This window comes from Giraffa tippelskirchi, chromosome 6 (assembly GCF_054371585.1).
Source record: "Giraffa tippelskirchi isolate mGirTip1 chromosome 6, T2T-mGirTip1v1.2.pri, whole genome shotgun sequence".
NCBI classification, from domain to species: Eukaryota; Metazoa; Chordata; class Mammalia; order Artiodactyla; family Giraffidae; genus Giraffa; species Giraffa tippelskirchi.
This window is the reverse complement of record NC_137280.1, coordinates 106544053-106570892: the sequence shown is the minus strand read 5'-3', so window position 1 is coordinate 106570892 and position 26840 is coordinate 106544053. Positions and strand designations below refer to the sequence as shown.

General features: G+C 38.3%; 1 protein-coding gene across 3 annotated transcripts in view; it reads left to right on the top strand.

Moving 5' to 3' along the window:
* SNX24 (sorting nexin 24) overlaps positions 1 to 26840 on the top strand; it is a 196196-nt gene that overhangs the window by 113711 nt on the left and 55645 nt on the right. The gene's annotated exons all lie outside the window — the stretch shown is intronic.

Genomic DNA, 26840 nt, shown 5'->3' with positions numbered 1-26840 from the left:
ATCCCTCTGGTCTCAGTTTACCACCCATAATACAGGCAGATTAACTCTTGGAAGGGCTAGACAAAACCCTAATACACTCTAGACCATGGATGGGTTCAACACACGTTTTCTAAATTGGCCCACACTGCTCTTTTATTTTAGAGATGGAGAACCAGGATTCCAGTGGGGTTAAGCAACTTGCTCACTTCCTGGAGTATATTAGTTAAAGAGATAGGATTGGAATTTTAATTTCTTAGCTCCCAGTATAGACTCTTTTTATTATGTATTGTAGGTTTTCTAAGTCAGGAGAAATTTTCAACCTTAACATATAGTTTGTCTTAAGGATATGATAATAAAAGTAAAGGAAAATAGCTTATAAACCATCACAGTTTAACTGGCTGTCTATCCTCAACTTCTTTGATTGATAGATTTTTTTTATGTCCTTGACTTCACTATTTAGAATCCTTTAAAAAACTGTGAGCAATGTATCTATTTTTTGTGTTAAGTCATCTGGGTAGCATGGAGAAGGAAATGGCAATCCACCTCAGTCTTCTTGCCAGGAAAATCCCATGGACATAGGAGCCTGGTGGGCTACAGTCCATGGGATCGCTAAGAGTCAGACATGAATGAGCGACTTCACTTTCACTTTTCCCTTTCATGCACTGGAGAAGGAAATGGCAACCCACTCCAGTATTCTTGCCTGGAGAATCCCAGGGACGGCGGAGCCTGGTGGGCTGCCGTCTATGGGGTTGCACAGAGTCGGACACGACTGAAGCGACTTAGCAGCAGCAGCATCTGGGTAGAAACAGAAATCTTAAGAATAAATTAATTTGGGTTTCCCAAACTTATTTGACCATCAAACATGGTTTATGTAATATTTTGTCTCCCAGTTTGAGAGGATTTTCCACCTTTCCTAAGACCCCACTGAAACAAAAGTATAAAAACTTAAAAAGAAATAAACCACAGCAGTTAGGTTGGTGGATAGGTAGGGAAGAGAGGGAATCATCAATGGAAAAAAAAACCAAAAACACTTAACAGTTTTCTAGGAGATGGAATGTTCTGGTAGCATGCGATGGGTGCTACAAAGTGAAAAGCAAAGCTCAGCCATGAGAGCCTGTGTGGATGTGGGAGGCAGCCTACTTACAGCTGTCGTGGAGATAGTCTTCTGGACTTAGAGTCTGCAGGTGAGGCAGAGGCTGAGGTGAGCAGTGAGACTGAACACGGACAGGTGCCCAGGCTACTTATTCTGTACAGAATACATCCTCATGTTTATGACCAGGTCCAAAATTTGTAAAGACTATTTTCTTGAAAATGAAACAACACAATGAAATACTAAACAGAATGTCTGAGGAAAGCTAAAGCTTCTAAGGTGGATATCAGGACCCCCAGGTTGACAACCCCCTCCCCCTCCTCTTACCTCAAGGAGAAGCCCGTCAAACTGCACGCTCCACCCACACTATTTCCACTCAGAAGGAAGCACTCCTACGGACCTAACAGCAGAGGAAGTCCCCTCAAGCTGCTTTCTGCAGTGAGATCTGATCACCAGGGATCTCCAAGCATTGACGAAAAAGGCCAAGATGAACGAAAGCACTAACTCTTCAGGAAAGAGATAATTCAGAACACAACATATATCATCAAAATGGGTTTCATAAATCTCAAGAGCTTCCCAAAGGTATTGCACTCAAAAAACGACTCTAAGATACTGTGTGAAAGGGCCAAAAAGAGAACAGACGAGCATTCTTACCGTTAGTTGTTTTATCCAATTGAAAGTGATGGGGAGCTGCTCTCCCTAGTTGGGAAGCTGTTCCACAGAGTACAGAGACAAAAGCTCCAACAGAAGACAAGAGACACAGAGGTCAGTTCAAGTCTGATGTCCTCTTTCCTTCTGGAGGCCCAGGGAGAAGGAAGAGTAGAAAATACAAAAGTGGGGAAGAAAATAATCAAACGAAAAACACTTAACAATTTCACCTTTACTCAGACAAGGTTCTCCAAGGGCAGAGCACAATGAATGAAGAAACCCTCTAATGCCTAGACATAATCTGGCAACATTTCAGTACTTCATCGAAGATGAAGACCCTTAATTTTTCTTCCAGAAAGAGAAAACAGTGGTTAGCAAGGTTGAGGTTTAGTTGTATCTTCACTTATTTATTTAAGGCTGATTTAATGGGCAAGTCTCTTATCATTCTTTATTAGCAGCTTTAAATTGGAAGCTCTTATGATTTTCAGACAAGGAATTTCACCAGAATTTTGCATGAACAGCACACTTTTGCAATAATGTGAAATTTATCTTTCTGAGAAAGGGACCCATGTCTTATGTCACTTATTCAGGAACAGCAGTTGTTTATGTTTTCAACTTTATCACTTGGAGTGAAAAGTTATTAAAGTTTTGGGAGCTGACCAGAAATAGCTCATAGCAACTCATGACAAAGGATAACCGAAGCTAATATTTTAATCCCTTAGAAAAAAGTTCATTTGAAGAAAATAGTGCCACAGCTGGGTCAGGCTGGGTAGATGCAGAGTGCTATCTTCAGAAGACCCTGTTTACCTGACTAGCCTGCCCCTCACTCATTCTTTAAATTATACTAAGCAGTATAATGTTCCATTTGGTCAGAAGTCTGAATTAAAGAGTATTGTATTTTTGACTTTTCCAGTAGTGCCTGAGGTATCTGTTAAAATGGACCGTGTGCGTTTGCAAATTTCTAATCCCTTGAGTGCAGTGAACTATATATAATCAGATGACATTTTTAAAGCGAATCTCCTGTATCTTAACTTGACTGCTTAATCTGTAAGAAAAAAGGTATGTTAAAATTCCCCACTTATGTGTTCATGATTACTGATATAGTTGGGCTTAGTACAACCATCCATTTTTTTGTTTCTTTATATTCAAATAGTATATTTAATTTTTATCCATGTTTTTTATTAGTTCACTTTTTGCTGAATTTTTCTTTCCTTACTTGCTTTTGAACTGGTGGCAGATTTTGTCCTCCTTTTTCTCTTTCCATTTTACCCCGTTAGTATGTATATATCCTTTCAGTGATTACCTATTATCTTTAGTTGCCTCCTGAAATTTACAAGGACCTTACAATGTTTTAAATCTGATCACCTTGAATGTAGGATTCTGGGTTGACAATTCTTGTTTTTTTCAGCACTTGGAAAATATTTCAAAACTTCATTTTGCCCCTGTGGTTTCTGATTTAAATATCCACTGCCATATTAATTGTTTTTCCTGTATATGTAAGATGTTGCTTTAAACTGGCTGTTTTCATAGTCTTTGTGCCTACTCTAGCATGAAGACAAGATATTTTATTTATTTTGTTTATTGAAACAATTATTGTTCAAAGACCGTCTAAGCACTTAAGCATCTCAGGGCACAGAATGGGTACTCTATATGCTGTGCTGTGCCTAGTCGCTCAGTTGTGTCTGACTCTTTGTGACCCCAGGGACTGTAGCCCGCCAGGCTTCTCTGTCCATGGGGATTCTCCAGGCAGAAATACTGGAGTGGGTTGCCGTGCCTTCCTCCAGGGGATCTTCCCGACCCAGGAATCAAACAAGGGTCTCCTGCATGGCGGGCGGATTCTTTACCAGCTGAGCTACCAGGGGAGCCCCAGGTACTCTATAAATATTAGTTAAAGAGAGGAAGAAATATAGAAAGCTTTTATGCTTGAAAAATAAAAATCAGATGGCATTTTTTCAAGATTTTGTCTTTGTCTTTGGTTTTCAGAAGCTTGATTATTATGTGCCCTGGTTTGTGTTTCTTTAAGTTTTTCCTGTTTGGAATTCTACCAACTTGTTGAATCTGTAAGTTTATCTCTTTTGCCACACGTGGAAGTTTTTAGCCATTATTTCTTTGGGTACTTTTTCAACCCCTTTCTCTTACTCCTCTCTTTCCAGGACTCCAATAATGGGAATGTTCTATTTTTCATTATAGTTGCACAAGGCCCTAAGACCTTTATTTCTTTATTTTTACTGTTTCTTTCCATTGGTCAGATTAGATACTTTGTTTTGTTTCTATCTTCCCGTTCACTGATTCTTTTCTCTTTTCCTTCCATTGGGCCATTAAACCCTGTACTGAACCCTTTCTTTATGTTATTGTATTTTTCAGTTCCAAAATCCCCATTTGCCATTTGATTTTTCTTTGTAGCTTTTACTTTTTGCTGATACCTTATATGTATGTGTGTGTGTGTGTGTGTGTGTGTGTGTGTGTATGTGTGTGTATATATGTATATTTCCCCCTTTATTTAGCCATATTGCACAGCTTTCAGGATCTCAGTTCCCTGACCAGGAATCAAATCGGGGCCACATCAGTGAAAGCATTGAATCCTAACCATTAGACCACCAGGGAACTGAGACTTTTTATTTCTTTGTTGAATTTTTCTATTTCTTCCTTTTCTTTCAGATATGCTCATAATTACTCATGGAAACATATTTATCATGGCTGCCTTAAAACATCATTGTCAGATAATTTTAACATATCTGTCATCTCAGTGTTGGCATGTATTGGTTGACTTTTTCATCCTGTTTGAGATCTTCCAGGTTTCTGATATAATGAATGATTCTGGCTGAATTCTAGGCATTTTTGTGTTATGGTACGAGACTCTGAGCCTTATTTAAATCTTGGTTGTTTTAGCTTGCTTTCTCTGATACTCGTCAGTCAAGGCAGGGGTCTCCACCTTCTTTCTACCAAGTGAAGATGGAAGACCAGATTCCTCATCTAGTATCACTGACAATTGGGTTGGGCTGGGTGCTCCTCATCACTGCTGAGAGGATGGGAGTGCCAGCTCCCCACATGGTCTCTACAGACCCTGTATGTGGGGGCACATTACTGACTGTGGGGATGAAAGTCCTGGCTGCTTTCTTGGCCTTCTCTGACACCACCCCAGCACGGAGTGCTTCATTTCCAGCCTTATGAGAATGGAAGCCTAGGCTTCCCGTGAGGATGTTACTGGCATGAGTGGCCACAGTTTCTTCTGTGGTGTGTTGGCTATAGTAGAATAATTTAGAGTTGGAGAGTTTTCTGTCTTGCTAGGTTGTCTCTTGTATGCTTTTGCTAGAGGAAACAGGATTTTACTGGGGCCTTATTTGTCTGCATATGTTGGTATTTCCTGGTTGCTAGTTTTTTCTTCTCCAAGTCAAGATAGATGAGGCAAAATGAAAACCCAGGAAACATAAAGCTCAACAATGATAAAGTGTGATTTCTTGGGTCCTAAAAAGTCTCTTTTCTTCCTTCAACCTGCCATAATCTTCTGGTTTGCTTTATATACAGGGCCCAGTGGCTTTAGTTGTACTTAGCAGGATCAGTGTGAAAAAGTATATCTGCTCCATCTTATTGGAAGTCGAAGCCCATACATTGATTTTTGAATTTAATATTATGCTTTTTTTGTTTCCATGAATTCTGTTTTCATTTTTTTCCTAATCTGCCTGGGTTTTACATTTATTTTTAATTGTCCTTGTATTTTGCTTACATTTTCAAACCTCTTTTATATTTTATCTCTTAGACACATTAACTCATTTCCTCAGGAAAAATGGTCACCACCACATATCATCTGAATTCAGTGGACCATATTTAGTTTTTTTCTAATTATAGTTTATAAATAATTTACAGAAATTCTTTAGAACTTTTATCAGAATTTCAACATGGCAGATCCAAAGTCAGTCCGTATTTTCCTGTTTTTTAAAAGGGCAGCATCCTTGGAACAATAAACCTAACTGTTCATCAGCTTCTGTGTCTGAACATGAAACATAAACCATCTTATAGATACTGATTCCAGATTTTTATATTTATCTCTAATACGTTCCAGTGTATCATTGTTTCTGATTCTTTTCTTTGGACATGCATTGTTAAAACCCAAAACCACAATGGTTAATAGTTTTCTTGAGGAGACAGTGGCTAATATCTTTGCTGCATAATTACAAAATATTTTCATTTTTAAATTTACGAATACCAGCTAGAATGACTAAACCAATGAAATTTTTTAAAAGTTTCTGTATTATCTGTTTCCTTCTAGTCATCTTTGTATAGCCTTTTATCAAGTAAAGTAAAGCATTTGTCAAATAAATCTTGGTGTACAAACACTGCAATAAGTGAAAGAATACTATTCCAGGTTTAGTGAAATGAGATGGTCCAAGTTCTTGATGCAAAGCATTGTATGGTAAAACAATTCTTACACATGCTTAGAACTACTTTTTTGCCTTTGAAAGTAATCTGTCAGTTTTCTCTGATTCTTTTAGAATTTTCTTTTTATCTTTGGTGTTATTGCGTTTTACTATAGATCGTTATTACTGTATTCATTCTGTATTTGGATGTAATCTTTGTAGATTTTTTAATTAATATTTTTGAGTCTCATAATTAGTGACTGATGTCTTCATAAGTCTAAGTTGATTGTTGTTTCTGCTGCTTCTTGCTCATGGTGCTTTTTTCCTCATAGTATATGTGTATAGTTTTGTAATTTGTGGGTTTTTTTGGGGGAGCTGATTAATCAATATCCTTATATCTTTATCTTGGGGATTTTTTTTTTAAGTTATCAAAACTTAACTGAATTTGCACATGGAGTTTTGTGCAGATATTTTTTGTGTTTATTGCTTCTGCTGATTACCTGGGAGCATTGTCAACTGAGACTTCATAGTTGAAGGGTTTTTTGCAGGGTTTTTTTTGCCACTAGAAGGCACTAATTTAGGTTACCAATCTGCGAAGGGGCCGGTTTGTGGTTTTAAATTCTCAGAGGATGTTTCTTCTCCTCTCCTTTACTTCCAGGACTGCTCTTCACAGTTCTTTATTCTCCCCTCCCCTGGAGAGAAAACAGCTTTACTTGGAGCTCATCTTTTAGATTCCCTACACCTTCTTGCCCTGAACAAACCTCAGGCTTTAATCTTCATTTCCTTTGTCCATACACTCCCCAACCAGATGCTCAAAGTTACAGAGTTCACAGTATGTCCACAGGACAGGGATATGTGATTTTAGGATCTTAATGATTCCTATCCAAGATAATCTGAGCCATAGGAAATTTTAAATGCCAAATCACTCTTCACAGTTAGCCAGGCTCTACTTTGGAGACTACATAATTTCCTATAACACATTCTTCAAACATACATGGAAAGGTTTGGAAAACGAGTTTAATTATTTTCCTGGCTATAAGAGTTTATTTGACAGTGTTTGCTTCCCAAATCAAAATGGATTTTATATTTCATTCGTTCAAGGGTGAGAATGTGTTTAGGCAGGAACCTCTGGTAGGGTCCATCGTGGTAGAAAGTAAATGGTCATACAGATAATGCATTTCAACTCAACCTAACTGGAATATACCCTTTTTAAAATGCAGCAGTTATATACATGTGGTGTAGAAGAGACTTTCAACATTCCTATAAGATAATCCCCAAAGAGGTTGCATCATGACCTAAACATGTTTGTTTTTTTTTTTAATTTTGATGTAGCCTGTATATAAGCTTAATGTTACAGAGTTCACAGAACAATAGGGTCTCTCAGTATGCCTTTGACCCCTTTTAACCACCAGTGCTCAGACGGTAAAGAATCTACCTGTAATGCAAGAGACTCAAGTTCAATCCCTGGGTCAGGACGATCCCCTGGAGAGGGAAATGTCAACCTGCTCCAGTATTCTTGCCTGCAAAATTCCATGGACAGGGAGCCTGGCGAGCTACAGTCCATGGAGTTGTGAAGAGTCGGACACGAATGAGTAACTGACACTCAGTCTGCCTGTGACCCTTTTTAACCACCCCCAGTGCTTCAGAAGATATTTTCTTACAAATTAGTTGCCTTCCGACTTCCACTGGGCATGTGTTCCAGCCCTTTATCTTTCTCTTCCATAAGCTTCTTTACTTTTCTCAAGATACGATTCTCTGGTAACTTGGTCCCCTTCCCTAATGTGCACCAGGAACTGCTTCTAAAATGCTAGAAAGGTATTTTCTTTTGAAAAAGTTTGGTTAACATCTGCCCTGCTGCCTGATCACCTGTTACTAGGTGCCAGGGCTTGACAAGGTCTCAGTTACCCCCAGAATCAGGGGGTCATAAGGTGACAGGCCAGCGTGTCTGGTACCACCATGGTGTCTTCTCTGAAGTTCTCTCTTTTACTTGATGAGCAGTTACTGTACTAGTTGCCCTTAAACATTTTATGAACTACATTTCCTTACTTCCATACTACAGTGTATCTGTGGACTTAATTTTCACAACCATAAACTACTGACAAATTTGACATTTTACTGTTAAGTTGTTAAAAATATCTGTTTTATGACCAAGAGCCAGTACTAGCAATTAGTATTCTTTGGTGGGGGGAGCTTTTATCCAAGTCTTGTTTGGCCCCCCCAAAGGTTTTTGGTTTTTTGTCAGTCATTCCATGAGATTTGCACAGTAGGCATAACTGAGTGGAGAACAATAGACTAAATGATACTGAACTGAGATTCAGTTTTTAATGTTTTCAATGTCCACTTACCAGGTCCGCAGCTTCCTCTTGCGTATGTCAGCAAACTTGTAAACCTCTACGTATCACACCGCTGGGATTGTGAGCAGTCAGTACTGCAAAGGTTAAGCATGGAACAGGTTTCTAATTAAGATGTTAGAATTATAATAATCTCTAAGCTAGTTTTACTTCTTAAAGGAGTTTTCTCATTATTATTCATGTAATCATAGATATCCATAAAGTTAAAAACTATCTCTTACACACAATTTAATTTTATTCTTTCTTTTTCTCCACCTTTCATTTCTGTGGTTTTTAAGTCATATGTCTGCATATCTGTTCCTAGCCATTCAGCTCTGGCTAAGGACTAATTGAAATTTTCTCATTTAATCTGGCCTTGATTCGGTAAAGGCCTGATGAAGCTGAGTCAATTCAGTTCAGCAGAGAAGCCCTGTGCTACCCCAGTGACCAGCATAGGACCTGATAGCCCAGGTCCTTAGAATTTTGAGTTTAATTCACAGATTAAGAAGTGATACTATGGCAGCTTCGCTTCTTATAAGTGACTTTTTTAAAACTGCAACTGAACTAAAGAACAAGATCTTACATACATTTTAAAATAAATTATGAACCTTTTTATTCTCAACAACAGACGAAAATCAAGCCTGAAATATACAGGCATTAAGTAGCCCCACCATGGAGGTGGAAGACCTTATGTTTTTTTGTTTTTTCTTTTTTTTTTTTTTGAGAGATGTGTAGCTTGAATTTCGTAAAATCTCTGTAGAAACCCATAGAAGTAAGAGTATCTGTGAAGATCCTGCTTATAACATGAGACAAACTGTTCTTTGTTCTCGTTAAAGATTGTGAACAGTGTGTTAAATAATATTAATGGCTAGGATTGTCAGTACTTAACAGTACTTTCCTTGTACAAGTGATTTTATTGATTGATACAGACTCAGTGTAACAGGAGCAGATTATTTTTACTGATTTTATCGAAATCTTAACCAAGTTTGTTAGTGCACCACATATCTTTAAATAGATCTAGATGATGATGTAGATTAAGAAAAGCAAACCACCATCCATCTCCTTTTGATCTGTTAATAACTGAAATCCATCATTGCTAGCAGGTGCTTTCAGATTCTCTTGTGCATACATGTTTCTGTTGTCCCCGGTTAGAAATCCTATAACCTTGTTTCAGTGGTTGGCTTTTTTGTACAAGAAAACCCTAACCACTTATCCAGAATTTGGCAGACAAGGTTGTCATCAGAATTGTTGAAGTAATTGATGAAATACAAAGGAAAAAGTAAAACTGTACCAGTCTCTGCTATTAAATTTCATTTCTGTGGCAGTGAGCTGTGTATTTTTATGTTTTATAGTAGTTCTGTAAGAGTATTTTTGTGCTAAGTTGAAGGTACTGTATGAAGGCTATAAATAATTACTTAGGACAGTGTATGATATTTCTTCTCATTATACTGTATTTTAAAGGTTTTCATTTTAATTACAGAGAATTGTGCTGTTTAAGTTCAAATGTCCTTTTTTCCCCAGTGATTTACCTGCTTCCCATTGATCTCAAAATAATACTTTGTTTAAAATAATTTTTAGTGCAGAAAAATTTTTTAATTTTCTAAAAGCAGTCACACATATTATTTCTTTAAAGATCATAGTATACTTTTCTTTCAAGGAAATAAACCAGGTTTTAGAAATTCTGATAATGCATTCTTGCTCACCTTGGTGGATAAGTCTGGTGGAAGCCTGTCCTACAAAACTATACATAATGAACTTTCAGAGGTCAGATGGGTCAGTGGAGGTGTGATCAGTAATGGCGATTTAAGAAGCTTTAGGGCCTTCAAAAATGTTTGATTTCATGAAGACGACCTGTGTGAAAGAAGGAGATAGAATGGAAATATGCACTACAGTGCACTGTGACCCGAAAGCTTTGATCAGACTTAAAATAACTTTGGGAGTTATTTCCCAAACCTGTGAATTATCAAATATCGACCACCCAGTTTGGCAGTCGGTACTGATTAAAAAAATTACTCTAAGGGGTCAATAACTAAGGTTCAGTGCTCTGAACAAGAACACTGGGTTAATAAGATGGATATTTTGGGTTGAGTCTTCCTCTTGAGCTGGCTATGCTTTGCTGCCAGCTCATGGCTACATGCCTTTTCTAGAAAGAAAATGGGTGAGGTGTGTGTGGTGAGAACACACAGACCTGCACTCATTTATGCAAAGCCAGCTCAAAGCCCCTCCTAGAAATAGGTTGTTGGTGATGCCATTCTAGGCTCATGAACAGAAAGAAAGACTACATATTACTTCTTCACGTGCAAACTTCTCTTAAAAAGTAGATGGATTTAGATGATAAAAACTTCACCTCTTGAGCTAGCATTATATTTCTTTAACTATCGGTTCCTTTAAGGTGGCTATAAGATGTCTTGAGTCTCTCTTTACTACTACTGCTGTTTTCTATTCAGAGAAGATTTTAGGAAGCCCAGCAGTATTCTTGAGATATTTTTGTATTTTATCAGATCCATTGTGATGGATTCATGAATTTTTTAAAACTGGCTTTTGTAGTGAGGTTCACATTTAGCTTGATGACTGTACTTTAATCAAAGGAAGAATATTGTATATCTTTTCAGTGGTCATTTATTTTCTGATCATTGTCTGTTTCTTTACAGGCATCATTCTTTTCTCGCAGGTTAACATAATTTTAGTATTACAGTATTTTTTGTTATTGTTCTGATTTACACATATGTTCATACTCAACAACATTGAAAAACACAAAAGAATAAAAATAATTGTCTAACTGGACACATCTTCCACTTGGACCCCTGGTTCTGAACCAGGACATTTGATGATGCACAGAGATATTTTTAGTTGCTACAGCTGAGGATGGGGCTGCTGCTAGCATGTATCTAATGGGTACTTCAGGAATGCTAGCCATCCTACAGTGCCTGGGACAGCCCCAAACGAACAAGCATTTGACCCCAATTGTTAATATTGACCAGGATGAGAAACCCTGATTTAGCCATCTCAAAATTGTAGTGTGCTTCCTTTGTCTTTTTCCTGTGCATATTTTTAATCCTGTATTTTAAAATACTTTTACATCATTTATAATGCTTTATAAACTCCTCTTTTAAAAACAGATCATGAACATTTATCATGTGTTAAGTATCCCTCTAAGAGAAGGTTTTTTAAAAAAACTATTTTAACTTTTATTACAGAGAATTTCAACATATAAAGACTTGGCAGAATAATGTAATAAAATCTCATATATCCAACATCAGCTTCATGGTTGATAATCAACCGTTGTCAATACAGGAGCAATCTAGCCTCACCTGTATCTTACCCCACCCTCCCATGTTACTTTGAAAAAACTCCAAAATACTTTTATCTATAAATATTTCAGTGTGTATCTCTAACGGAAAGTTTCTTTTAAAAAATAATTTTAATAAAGGTTTCATAATATTTTACCCTATCCTGTGGATATATTATAATTTATTTAACTAAGTGCCTACTGTTGAGTTTTGCTTTTTTTTTTTTCACTTTTCCACTAAAAAATTTTTTTTTTAATCTTTATATGGCACAGTCTCCTTGTTCTACAGGTGAAATAGAAAGTGTGCAAACTAAGCAAGGCGAGAATGAGTACAAGACCCTTAATTTCATTAAACACTGTGTAACTGGTAAAGATTAATGTACATATCTCTTGCTAATTCTTTCCAATTACTTAGTTCATATAAATTCCCAAGCCTGGTTAATTATGCTGAAGTCAGGTAGTAATTTTGAGCAGTGTTCCGACGACAAGGGAATTTTCCTGGTATAACCTTGCCCTCTCACACAGGCTCTCAGCAGATTAGGCGCTCAGCCTGGAGTCCATTCATTTTCTGCTCAGGCCTAATTGCTGCCGACTGGCTGCCACAGGTACCTGGATAGTCTGTGTTTAAGGAGGCAGGGACTTGTGAGAACAAATAAGGAAAGATTAATTGTTTGTTTTGTTCCCTCCCAAGAGAAATGTGGGTGCTTAATCAAGAAAAATAATTTCTTCTGTTGATTTGGCTTATTTTGAGAAAAGATAATCGTGTAACCTAGGCACAAAAATGATGCCTTTTACAACAGATATTGCCACTTACCTACACAGGAGACAAGGATACAGGGAAATGAATGTAAGACACTGATGAAATGGATGAGGATGGCTCACATTTCTCATCGTAAGTAATCTGGCTGTTGGGCTTTTATTTGTACCAATAGTGCTAGCTAGTATTGTCATTTGTTTTGTCTGGCTCTTCGGAAATCTAATCAAGGAGACAATAGTGTAAAAAAATCAACAACACTTTTCCAAATTGTTCTTAATTGCTGGAGTACAAAGTGAGCTAAATGCCGTGATGTTTCCAATTAAAGGACCTGTTTTAAGCAAGCACTATTAAATCTATCTTTCCTGATCTGATAAATAAGCAGTCAAAGAGTGGAGCAGATTAATTGAGAGCCATTAGTTCCAGATTCCTTATAACAGGAAGTGTGAACCAACAATATTAATGAGCTTTGGCAATTTTGGGCTTGATACCTGTGTCACTTGTATCTTCTGGTCCATCAAAAAAGGAAATTTATTAAGTGTGATCATATTGCTTGTGATCTTTCATACCCCAAACCATTTGCTTTCTAAAATCTCAAGAAATATTAGAATGACTTTTGATGTGTTCTGAATCAGAGTTAACCATTGAATCTGGAAGGTGAAAGTGAGGGAATTAAAAGAGAAATGTATATTGTCCCTCTGACAGGGAGTGGTACAGCTATAAACACAAGAGTTTTTACACTAGGCAGGAGTTGGCAAATTTTTTCTGTTAAAGATCAACTAGTAAATATTTTAGACATTGTGCCCTGTATGTACTGTCACACTCCTCACCTCTGCCACTGTAATGTGAAAGCTGCCTTGGATGATATATAAATCAGGGAGAGGGGCTGTGTTCCAGTTATTGTTCAGTCACTCAGTCATGTCAGACTCTTTGCAACTCCATGGACTGCAGCACGCCAGGTTTCCCTGTCCTTCACTATCTCCCGGAGTTTGCTCAAACTAGTGTGCATTGAGTCGGTGATGCCATCCAACCATCTCATCTTCTGTCAGCCCCTTCTCCTCCTGCCCTCAATCTTTCCCAGCAACAGGGTTTTTTTCCAGCGAGTCGGCTCTTTGCATCAGGTGGCCAAAGTATTGGCGTTTAGCTTCAGCATCAGTCCTTCCAATGAATATTCAAGGATGATTTCCTTTAGAATTGACGGGTTTGATCTTGCTGTCCAAGGGACTCTCAAGAGCCTTCTCCAGCACACAGTTTGAAAGCATCAATTCTTTGGCACTCAGCCTTCTCTATGTTCCAATAAAACTTTACTTATAAAAGCAGGCAGCAGGCCAGATTTGACTTTTGGGCTCTAGTTGAGCCCTGGATTTAGAAGCCAGTGGCAGATTTGGGTGGACGGGCAGCAGCAGATGGCTAGAATGAAGAGAGTGGCCTGGCATCAGGTAAAGATGGGTTCAGAGTCCTGAATCTACTTGCTGCTATATAAGCTAAGATAGTTAATTAACTTCTTTGAGCGCTAGTCACCTTTTCTGTAAAGAGGAATAAGAAGATACACCTCATAAAGTTGTTATTGAGGATTACATAAGCTAATGTACATGAAGCATTATCCAGTTCCTGATATAGAAGAGGCATACAATCAAAAATAGCTATCATTTTTATCCCATCAAATCCAGGTCATATGTGACATGTTTGTCCTCATTTTTCTGAAATTCCAGAATATTCCTAGGACTCCACGGAGCCATGGGGATTAATGCCTAATCTTATTTGGCCATGAAAATTAAATTCGAAAGTATTCTTTTAGGAACCCATCTAAACAATTCAGCTAAAACTGTGACTAATTAAAAATGCTGTTGGCGGCCATACAAGGCAGAAATCTTGAAGATGATGCAGAATGTTGTCACTTGGAAGTGTTAGTGTTAATCTTCTATCCATTCACTCCTGGATTCATTAATTCGTAAAATAAACATTTTTCAAGAGCTATTCACGATCAGATACTCTGCCTCAGGCTGCTTTACATTTATTGTTTCACAATCCTCACCACCGTCCGTGCTCAGTAGCATCATCTGGTATTGAAAGTCAGCCCGCTTAAACATGGACTGTTCTGTGTAGAATGACACCTGTAAGCCCATCTCTAAAGTACCTCCATTTCCCTCCATAGACAAACAATTGGCAGGCATTTCAGGTTGAACTTTTTAAAGAACCTGCCAGTCAAGGGAGAGATTTGAGGAGTGCTGGGGTGGGAATCTTGTCCCTAGGGGAGCAGTGCATGGAGGACTCTCGCTAGCAAGTCTCCAAGGTGGAGTGTTCATGATGACCCGCTGGAGTTAGAAAGCAGTCATGCAACTTGCAAGTATATTGATATTTGTAGTCTGATAAAGAAGTAAGTTAAGCTTTATTAATGTTGCTGTAGAGGGAACTCCTTGGTGATCTGTGGCTAGGACTTTTTGCTTTTACTGTCCAGGCTTGAGTTCAGTTCCTGGTCAAGGAACTAAAAGATTGCCCAAGATGCGTGACATGGCCAAAAAAAAAAGAAAGAAAGGAAAATTGCGGTACAGACCAATACTGGCCCTCTTGTAAGCCCAAACATCAGTCAGCCTGGGGTCCACAACCAGGAGCCCTCATTTGCTTGTACATTCTAGCCTGTTGCACTTTGTGATGCTTGATTAGGTGGGTTTATGATCTATATTACCTCCTTTCAGCAAAATCTCACAGAAGTTTGTTGTTGTTTGGTTGCTTCTGCTGCTACTGCTGCTAAGTCACTTCAGTCGTGTCCAACTCTTCGCGACCCCATGGTCTGTAGCCCACTACGCTCCTCTCTCCATGGGATTTTCCAGGCAAGAATACTGGAGTGGGTAGCCATTCCCTTCTCCAGGGGATCTCCCAAACCCAGGGATCGAACCTGTGTCTCCTGCATGGGAAGTGTATTCTTTACCACTGAGCCACTGGGGAAGCCCTAAACCTCATAGAAGATTCAGTAGCTTAATAGGAGCCCTGCAAAGAAGTCACAGATTGAAGAGAAAGCCAGGAAATGCTCGCCCAGGTACACAGTGAACTGCAGAAGGATGTGGCACTGATCCCAGCACTGCTTCCGGTTCTGCAAGCTCCAAGGCCCTCACTTAACTTGGCCCTTCAGATGAAAGGCCTAGGAACACCAGGTAGGAGAGAAAGTAGCTTTTGAAAGAACACAAGCCTGTGAGAGAACATGATGAAATTGGATGTTTGAAAATTTTTCTGTCATTGTGGGATTTTGTTGCCAGAATTAATGTTTATAGCCTGAAATTCTCTCCAGCTCCCTTAATACTTGGAAACAGCACTTTCTAGCCTGTTCAGAAATATTTCACAAGAAGAGTTTCAGCGACTGTTGGACCCAGATTTTTCTAAACACAATATTTTGTAGTTGTTCTGTAAGAACAACTGTGCAGCATCAAGAAAGGGAGATTCCTGGCCACATCTCATTAAAAAATTAGCCTTTGTGTTGTTGGAGATTGGAAGTTGAAAAATTACTATTATGATTCAGTAAGTACAGTTGTTGGATCTATTTGTCTTTTTGAGATATTCGTTTCTACAATAGCGGTCATTAAAATCGAATATTATGAAATAAACAAAGTTTTAAGTCACTCTTGAACACAATTGGAGAATAATCACTGTATTTCAACCTAAGAGAGCTTAGTCAGTCATATTACTCTCCTGTTAAAATATCATTATCTGGAATTTTTAATAGGAACAGAAATCTTTGTATCATTAACACATGCCATAAAAGAGAATTTAAATATTAGTTCATCTTTATATGACTTTAAATTTTCCTTTTGTGTATGTTTTAAATAGAACATAATTAATACAGTAGTATGTTTATTTCACGTATAATTAAATGAGTTTTAGAGTGAGGGCTCAGCCCTTTTTCACTAGAAATGTGCATGATGGAAAATGTTTAGGAGACATGGAGACACTGCTCCAAGTCACTGGAACCTCCTGTTCCATTCATGCCAGTGTGTTTTAAGTAAGTCAAATGTGTTTAGAATTTTTACAAAATATTCTTCCTGTGGTTCTTCTTTATTAGAGAAGATGCTGTATTTATTTTAAAAGACCTCTCCCAGTTCAGAATTTGGCCAAACTCCCATCTTGCTTGTACTAAAGGAAATCAACCCTGAATGTTCATTGGAAGGACTGATGCTAAAGCTCCAATACTTTGGCCACCTGATTCAAAGATCTGATTCATTGGAAAAGACCCTGATGCTGGGAAAGATTGAGGGCAGGAGAAGAAGAGGGCAACAGAGGATGAGATGGTTGGATGGCATCACTGACTCAGTGGACATGAGTTTGAGCAAACTCCAGGAGATAATGAAGGACAGGGAAGCCTGGCATTTTTTCACAGGGAATGCTTGCTTCCTCAGTGGGAAATTGTGGCTTTTATCCCATTTCTTCTGATCCCGCCCCTCACAGTGATTCAAGAAGACTTGTTATTGTCTCTTGTCCCAGAGTGCCTTTTAGGCAGCGGGCACGGCAATAAATTGAATTCTTTCCATTTTCTCCCTCATTCACTTGAGCAGGAGAGTAGGGTCACAACATCGGAGCAGAGAGTAGTATGTTGGAACTCTGATCATCTGTCTCTGTTAGGATTTTAAACCATCCGTGATAGGAGAGTCACCTCCTACCTACTGAGAGCTTGCTTACATTCTGCACACACAACTGAATCCAGCACGTCATACCTAGGATGCTCTTGGGCTTATTTCAGGTACTACTTGTTATTCTGCTGTTGGAGATTCCTATCCTGTTTTTTGAAAAATCTGGGCCATTCTTAGGTTCCTTTATGAAATCACCCTTTCACTAAAAATAGTCCCAGGACTATGTCCTGGAAGCTATTCTCGATCAAGCAAAGGAAGACTTTCCTTGTTTGTCACCCGCACTGCCGTTTTCATTGTTTAGTGCTTCATTCCTTCCTGATCATCATGGTAGTTTCCTCAGTAGCTCCATCTATTCTGCACAGTATCCACAGAGACATGCCTTCTCACCTTCATCTCTGTTCATGATACTCACCTACCAAGAATTATGTCATGGCTCCTTGCTAGCTATTGAACTGTGATGTTCTTAGGCCAGATACTCAGAACCACAGCCTTACTCTGCATGGATCTTACTGCCTACTACCCTACTGACTGCCCCTTGTCTTGGCTCCTGTGTTTACCATACCTTGCACCTGGTATCGCCTCTTTTCTCATCTCTGTTTACTAAAACATCCCACAAGATCATTTCCAGGACCTCCTCTTTATGGGTCCTTTTTCAGTTCTCCACACCCAAATGTAATATTCTCAAACCCGAATACGTTATAGTTGACTGTTATCCCATTGCATTTTTACCTTCTGTTATAGCTCACTAACTTTATTTCTCCACACTCAGTTTTCAGCCCTGCATGCCACCCATCTGCCTCCTCAAACATCTAACTTTAGCTCAGCCCACCATGACTCCTGGGGCTACCCTGGTGGCTCAGCAGTAAAGAATCCACCTGCAGTGCAGGAGACCTGGGTTTGACTCCTGCATTGGGAAAATCCCCTGGAGAAGGGAATGGCTACCCACTCCAGTATTCTTGTCTGGGAAATCCCATGGACAGAGGAGCCTGGTGGACTGCAATCAATGGGATTGCAAAAGAGTCAGACACAGCTGAGCAACTAACACTTTAACACGCACTCTAACTACTACTTCAAGACTGCCAGATAGATAGTTTGGTTTTAATGATATTTGATATTATTCTAATTCTTTCTTTTGTTATTTTTGCTCCTCTCTGATAGTTTGGGATAAAATATTAGATTCAAATGGAAATGTACACCCATGGCTAATTCATGTCAATGTATGGCAAAAACCACTACAATATTGTAAAGTAATTAGCCTCCAATTAAAATAAATTAAAAAAAAGATTCAAATGGAATATCTACTTTGATTATAGAGTATTTCTTTGTGTGATATTCTCTGAGTTGATAGTGGTACTTTTGTATTATTTATGTGCAACATTTAAAATTAGGCTGCATAAAATTTAAAAAATCTAGTCAGCAAGAAAGTCACCACAAATTCAAATCACAAGACCAATAGGCTAAAGAATGAACAATATGTATGATAAAGGTCTGATTCCTATGGTAGGAAAAGTCCTTTTATAAGTTGCTAGGAAGAAAATTATCAAACAGGAAAATGAGCAGAATTCATTCATTAAAAAGTCATTATCAATGATTAGTAAAAAAAAAATAAAAAAAGAAAATACTTTATAAGTAATCAGTTCAGTTCAGTCACTCAGTGGTGTCCAACTCTGCCAACCCATGGACTCCAGCATGCCAGGCTTCCCTGTCCATCACCAACTCCCAGAGCTTACTCAGACTCATGAGATAGTATATTTGTTTGTAGATCTGCAAAGATTAAAACAAACCGTTTATACTCACTGTTGGTAAGGAATAGACATTCTCATATACCTTTGAGGCATCTGCCCATTGTGGCAACATTTTGGAAAAGCAATTTGACAGTTTTGTCTCTGAATTTATCCAACAATTATTCTTGTATAATTGGGCTATGCTGTGTGTAAGGCATTTATTTCATTGTAATATAATTATAAAAGTTTCCCAATAGGAGTAACATTGGTTAAAAATGTATTGAAATATCCATACAGTGGAGGGTGATACAAAATATGCAATGGCAGTTCAAAAGAATGGTGTAATTCTATATGTACCAATAGGAAAAGATGTCTAGGACCTATGGACTGATACAGAAAGAAAAAAAGAGAGAGAGGGAGGGAGGCAGGGAGGAAGGAAGAAAGAAAAAGAAAGAAAGAAAGTTCTCCAAAGACAAAAAAATGTTTATGTAATACTTTGTCTTATGACCAGTAACATTCACAATGTAGACCTCTGTGAGGACCAAAATACAGGAAAACCTTATAATCAGAGTTATAGAAAACCAGCAAGTAAGAGACCTTATCTTTCTATTGTTGAAGTTTTAAGCCTTTTTAAAGCATATGAAATCTGTATTATTTATTCTCATAGCCACAACTTTTTACTGTTATTCTTATTCTTGGCAAGACAAACCACATGAGTTTAGTAATCCTATTGTATTATCACCAGCCACATAAGAAAATCTGCTGTAGAAGTATAAGTATACAGATGACAGTCTCTCTTCCAGATTAATGCTATTTATTTTTCATTGGCACACGGAAGGTTGCTAAGCATCCCCTGATCAGGTTCTGCCAGCCCTTTACGCCCAGTAATTGCACTGTTCCGTGTCTTTATCAAAGAATCCCTCGCCAGTAAGTTTTTGGGAGGGACAAGTGTCAAGGATGAGAAGCCACAATGAAGTGCTCGGGACTGAGCAGAAATTACACTGCTCAGGTCATCCTACAAAACTTGTCAGTTTGCTGCCCAAATAAATGCCTCGAGTGTGTAAAACGCGGAGCATAGTGACCCCAGGAAGAAAAATCAATTGCAATTCATATTTCATATGTCTGTAATTGCTTGTGAAAGCACGGCAGTGGTTTGTTTGCAGGGCAGCTCTTCCTCTCCTGTTGTCTCCTTTCTTTTCCTGGTTCTAATGGTCATGTCTTTCACATGCTCAGATTTACAGTGAAGCAAAATTTGGGGCCTTTTTTTTTTCTGGTCCACATTACCATTCTTATTACTGGTGCCCTGTACCAGATTTGATCCGTGCATTGAACTGTAAACAGGCTGAGATCATGCAGTAGAAATGGCTAGTTCACTTTGCGGTTCCTGAAGGTTTGGGTGTTTTTATTATTCTTTCATCCGTTTTGTTTTGAGGTGAGAGAGGCAGGTTGTGCAAAGCATCATCTTTCATCAGGAGAATTACTCATTTATTAGGATTATAAACAACAAAAGTGAATTCTGTGTGCATGTGGAGGTGATCCTAAATGCTTTTTTTTTTTTTGGTAATAAAATCAGAAGAGCGGGTTAAAAACCTGCTTAATTTTGAGAATCACCCAGTCCGTCTACCCCATCAATCCTCTTTTGCTGCGATTCCCTTAACCCAGCTCTTTCTCATGTGAAGCGGCTCTTGAATTCGTAACCCTTCTCTGGACTGAGATATCATAGGGATGGAGAAAATGCTGCTCACTTTATGGATTACTGTTAAGTCAACAAAACTTTGGCGGCATTGATTAACTTGACAGTGAGTACAGCAGTACATTTATCACTTATGGCTGTGCTGTAGAAAATCTAATAAGAGGCAAACAATTCCCTTTAGAGCAGTAACAGGTTCACTGTGGCTAACGGTGCATGCACTGGAAATTTCTGCCTTTAAATTATACCCTTGCTGCTGGTTGGGTCATTGACTCAAAGCTTCTGCACTTCTGTAGTCATGCTGTTGTTATTAATTTCATCACAGTTATTTGACTTAAATGCATGTTTAAATTTTTATGTATATGTAGTTTTTTTAAAAAGCTGAGAAGAGGATTAAATACAGTTCTAGAATGATGATCTTAAAGTAATAGCTGGAAATAGAGAGCTCTGCTGTATGAAGCTAAGAAGATCACAAGGAAATTACTTCCCACAGTTAGTGTTATATAATTTAGCCTGTTTCATAAAGGAGAACATGGAGAAAATTTTAGTCTCAGCTAAATAATTTGTAAAGAAAAGTATTTATGATAGTATTCGATGTGAAATTATTACAGACATGTACTGGTAGAATTTGATAGGATTTTTTCATTTTTTTCCTTCATACTAAAGATATCCCATTAAGACTGAAAATTTTCTTTCTTTCTATCCATTAAATAGCATTAATCATTGCCCCCATATATCATTAAGATCTTTCACAGTGCACTTAGGTAAACATGTGAAAAAGTAGGATAAAATATGTTTAGTGGATGATACTAATTGTATCTAATGACTGCAGAGGTATGGGTAAGTGTGATGAATTTAGTAGATCAGGGTAAGGAGTAAGAAGATTAGGTTTTTAAACTGTTGTAATGGTTATCTAGTAAACTGAAGACTGATTCTCACTCTTATAGTATACAGAAAATCTGAAAATCTGCTAAAAAAAAAAAAAAAGCCACCACCTTGTCGGGGCAGTTCTTATTTCACATGGCGATGTTTTTCTTTCTGTTAAACTGTATTTTAACAGAAAGGTATCCTGTTCTAGAAAGGTATCTAATTTATCATTTTTAAAACAAAAAATTCCTGTGCTGTGCTTAAATTCACAATTCAGCTGGAGAGAATTGGTCAAAATGGGGGAAAAAATCTGTTTGTTTTTTTTTTAGTGCTTTGTGTTTTGCTAGGAAACAATCTTGAATTGAGGGCTCTTATATGGTAGCATCTGTGAGATGATATAGTTCTCTTTGTTGGGAGAAAAGTATTCTGCCTGAATCAATTGTCAAGAGGTTTAATATAATAAGGCAGCTTGTGGTATGACTAAAAGAAACACCATGCACAAGGAATTCCCACAGCAGTTTGTTTTTAGAAGAAAAACTGAGTTCACCTGAAACATGAATACATTGAAACCCAAGACTTAATAAGACAGAGCTTAGAAAGGGTTGCTGTCCAAAGGTCTGTGTCAGTGATCTCACGCAATTGTCTTTGAGATTCTAAAAGGCATATGAGCCAAAATTGCTTTTTCGTGAGCTTTGAGAAGTACTGGCTTGAATCAGTAACATTCAAGCCTGTTGATGTTAGTGTTTGGATTTAATTCAATGAGAATGTGTTTTCCTTTTTAATCTATAGGGCAAATGTAATGTATCTCCGTTCTGAAAACAGTCTTTTCTGCCATGTCAACCACTCTGGATTTCACAGGTTACAATAGGAGTGCCCCCACCACTTGCCCTAGTGAACAGAGGCCGGGTATTGATTAACTATCACGCTGGCATCAGAACTACTCTTAGGATTCAATTTTTTTTGTTGTTTTGCATATTTTATTGATCAAAATGGTAAATGAGCATCAAGCGTGCAAGAAGACGATGAATTGTTTACTTGCATAAAATAACCTTTCAATAAGGGAAGATGCATGGCTTACACTTTGGTTCTGTTCTGCGGCCCGAAGCAGATGGCATTCAGCTGCTATTGATTTGCTTCCATAGTTAAGGAGCAGCCTGCAACCCTGCATGCCCACTGTGAGAAGGGGTGTAGATTTGGGGACCAGAATGGAAGCCAAGAAGGAACTGATTGACCCTCCCTAAAATCCCAAGGAGAAAAAAGAAACAACAACAACCTTATTTGGAAACCATGAATATCTACTAAAATGGAAACTTGAATTAATGTCATCACATATGGGCTGATACTTTTAAAGGAACAACATTTGTGGTCATCACTAAGGCAGGTCTCTCTAGTGAATAACAGATAGACTAATTATCACAGAATACTGATTATAAGCATTTATATTTAAAGGAAACTAAAAAAAATTTTTTTCTCCTTCCTTTGGGATAGAATTACGTAATCTTCACATGTCTCGTGTGATGTCCACGGCAGAGCTTTCTGGCCTTAACATAAATGTACACATAAGTTGGGCTGACAGCCTCCCTCTTATTTACAAGTTGTGTGATCTCCATTTATACAATGGTCCACCCAGATCCTTTGTCAGCAATCACATTTGGTTTTAAAATGTCTTTCCATAATAGGTAGTTACAGATGTTGAATTTATAAATATTTTCCTTGAAGCTGTGTCCAACAATGACTTTACATCTCAAAAACGAAGGATAGGCTGACCTACCAATTGTGGCTTTTTTTTTTCCCCTTCCAGATGCATGAAATACTGAAAACCACTTGTCCAAAACCATAGGAACAAATATTAGATATATTAACATAATAAAACAGGTATTTATTACTCAATAATACATATATTAGTCAAGCTTAGCTAAATATCTTAATTTTTCTTGCAATTTATAATTTAAATATGAGTAAAATCTTAACAAAAATTTATAATGAAGCTGCTTGCCCATAAGAGTTGAACTTTACAGACCTACTTCATTGGGTTCCTTCTCATAAATAAACTGTTATTACAAATGATTGTTCTGAAAGCATTTTCCTAGCTGTTACTCTTTATACTTGAAACGTTTTATTATAAGCTGTGCCCCTTGTTTGTGATGGGAGAGCAGCCAGTTTACTTTGCTTGATCCTGAGTAAATGTTGGCTTTGTTTCTTCTCTACTCTACCCCTACCCTGGTGATAAAGATTTGGGGAAACGAATTTAATTTACTCTGTTACAAAAAGCAATCACCCTTTACGTTTCTTTCTCTTCTCTTCTTGTAGTACCAGAAAACCCAACTAATTTCTCAAATCTTTCATGCAAGAGAGAAGCTTGGAGAGAGGAAGGCATTAGGTGAAAGAGGCATGCTGGGCATGCGGGCATATTGAGTGGCTGTCATGCCCTTATGGACCATCATCATGTTTTATTTACTGTGTCCCTTCCAGTGTCTAGTATGATGCAAAGAATACCTACTCTGTGCTTCTTCTGTAAAATATAGCCCTCATTTCTAAGATAAAGAGAGAAGACTGTTGGCATGAGGTTTGTCAAACTCAAAGGACACTAAAAAGAGGGAAGCCTTTCTCTTCCCTGCTCCTGTAAGTAGGGGAACAGGACACATCTGGGAAGGGAGAGTCAGGCCAGAGCCTCTGCTATTGAGAGTGCTCATGCCTTCTCTCAGACAAACGAGAGCTGTGTTCATGAAGCCAGAAGGTAATCAGCAAGCTGAAGTTGTCAATGACACTGTAGGAGAGTTACTAGGATGCTTCGAAACCAAGCTATCAGCACAACATTTGCATGGCCATGTGTTGATGGTGAAAAAAATTTAAGCAAGATGATTAAGATTAAGATTGATGGGCTCGGTTAGTTAGGCATAGTTATTGAAATCTACTTAGAATTTCTCATGTTGAACTTGTCCTAATTCTGGCAAGATATGTAATTTGGGCCAATTTAGTATGTTTTGCCAACAAAAGTCCGTCTAGTCAAGGCTATGGTTTTTCCAGTGGTCATGTATGGATGTGAGAGTTGGACGGTGAAGAAAGCTGAGCGCCGCAGAATTGATGCTTTTGAACTGTGGTGTTGGAGAAGACTCTTGAGAGTCCCTTGGACTGCAAGGAGATCCAATCAATCCATCCTAAAAGAGATCAATCCTAGGTGTTCATTGGAAGGTCTGATGTTGAAGCTGAAACTCCAATACTTTGGCCACCTCATGCGAAGGGTTGACTCATTGGAAAAGACCCTAATGCTGGGTAGGATTGGGGGCGGGAGGAGAAGGGGACGACAGAGGATGAGATGGTTGGATGGCATCACCGACTCAATGGACATGGGTTTGGGTAGACTCCGGGAGTTGGTGATGGACAGAGAGGCCTGGCGTGCTGCAATTCATGGGGTTGCAAAGAGTCGGACACGACTGAGCGACTGAACTGAACTGAACTGAGTATGTTTTGAGCAGGTAGTTACTGTTTCTACCTGACATACCTTTCTGTGTATAAAAGTGGTATGTATGTTTCATTAGTATTTCATTAGGAAAAAAAAAAAGCCCCCTACTCCATTTTCTTGGCAACATCTAACACCAAGTATCATCTCTGTTTAGCAGTCCTTTTGAACTTTGCTGGTGGCATAGTGTATAAGAATCTGCCTGCCAGTACAGGGGACACAGGATCCCTGGTCTGGGAAGATCCCACATGCCCTGGAGCAGCTAAGCTCGTGAGCCCATGCATTGCAACTACTGAAGCCCGTGCACCCTAGCGTGCATGCCCTGCAACAAGAGAAGCCACCACAATGAGAAGCCCACGCACAGCAACTGGAGAGTAGCCCCCACTCACCACGACTAGATAAAGCCCTTGCAAAGCAGCGAAGATACAGCGCAGCCAAAATAAATAAATAAATAATTTTTAGAAAACAATCTTTTTGCTGACCCATTAACAACTTCCTCATCATCTTACAGTATTTATTTAGCAAAATCAACTGACAGTGAGACTCCTGAAGATCAACTGCAGGAGAATGAAAAGACAGAAAAGATACACTTTTAAATAGCTTTATTGAGATATGAACTATATACCATGAAATACACATAAGTGTTGTACAGTCATTTTTAGCAAATTTATAGTTATCAATACAATCCAGTTTTAGAACACTTCTATGACACCCCCCCAGATTACCCTCATGCCTACTGAATCTACTTCTTTTCCTGCCCAGTTTGAGCAACTCTTATTATAAACTTGAAAAAGCAAATATATGTTACAGCTGAAGGTGCCACCCTTTTCTTATTCATTAGTCTTTGAATCTCATCAGTCTGCTTCAGGTTTGGGAGGTGACTTCTTCTTGCAGTGCAGATCATCTTGAAAGATGATAGCTTTATCTTAAATGTGGCTTTTTGAACCTGTACCCCCAAACAGTGAAGAGAACAAAATGAAGATAGGAAGTTGTGGGAAAGAAAGGCAGGAAAGCAGTAATTTAACTCATTATCTTTGTGCCTGAGTTATTTTCTTTGGGGCATACATTTGTTTTCCAGGGAAGAATGACTGGTAGGTAATAGAAACCTCTTCTGTGTTAATTTTATCCCTGCCTCCCAGACAGAAATGAACGCTGCTGGGAAAGAGAGGGGAAACTGAGGTCGTCCAGCACCTGCTGTGTTTCTGGCCCTCTGGTGCTGCTAGGTGTGGTGGAACTGAACTGAAGGATCTGACGTGTCAAATCCCAGTGCTGCTTATTCACCTGATGAAGATCGAGGCCCCCTTTTGAACAGCTCTTTTACCACATATTTGATCGTATTCCATTTAGCATGTAAAATGTAGTATTATGCAGCAAATTAAACTACCTTATTAAAGTATTAATACTTTAATATTAATATGTTAGAAAAATATATATAGAGAGAGATTGAAGGCAGGAGGAGAAGGAGACAACAGAGGGTGAGATGGTTGGATGGCATCACCGACTCAATGGACATGAGTTTGAATAAACTCCGGGAGTTGGTGATGGACAGAGAGGCCTGGCATGCTGCAGTGTATGGGGTCGCAAAGAGTTGGACACAACTGAGTGACTGAACTGAAAGCATATATTTAATATATACTTTAATATATTTATATTTAATACTAATACTCTAGTATTAAAGTATTGCAAAGCTTTAGGATTTAGGCAACTTAATCATTTTGCTATGGGGAAAAAAGAGGTCATCTAAAATACAAAAGCATTTCTTATGGAATAAATTTTGTAATTATCAAAATATGTAGCTCACTGTCAACAGCTGAGAAAAAAGATGTCAGTGTTCAGTATATACTTACTGAGTATCTACTGTGGGTGCTGCCTGGCACAGAGTAAATTATTCACATCTAATCCTTGTCTTTGAGGGATTTGGTTTGGCCATTCAGTACCTAAACAAGTAACTAAGAAGTGGTATGTGTGTTTGGAAGGAATGTAGATGAAATACACGAATGCTAAAGGGATATCAATTTGGTTTGTCATGTGGACA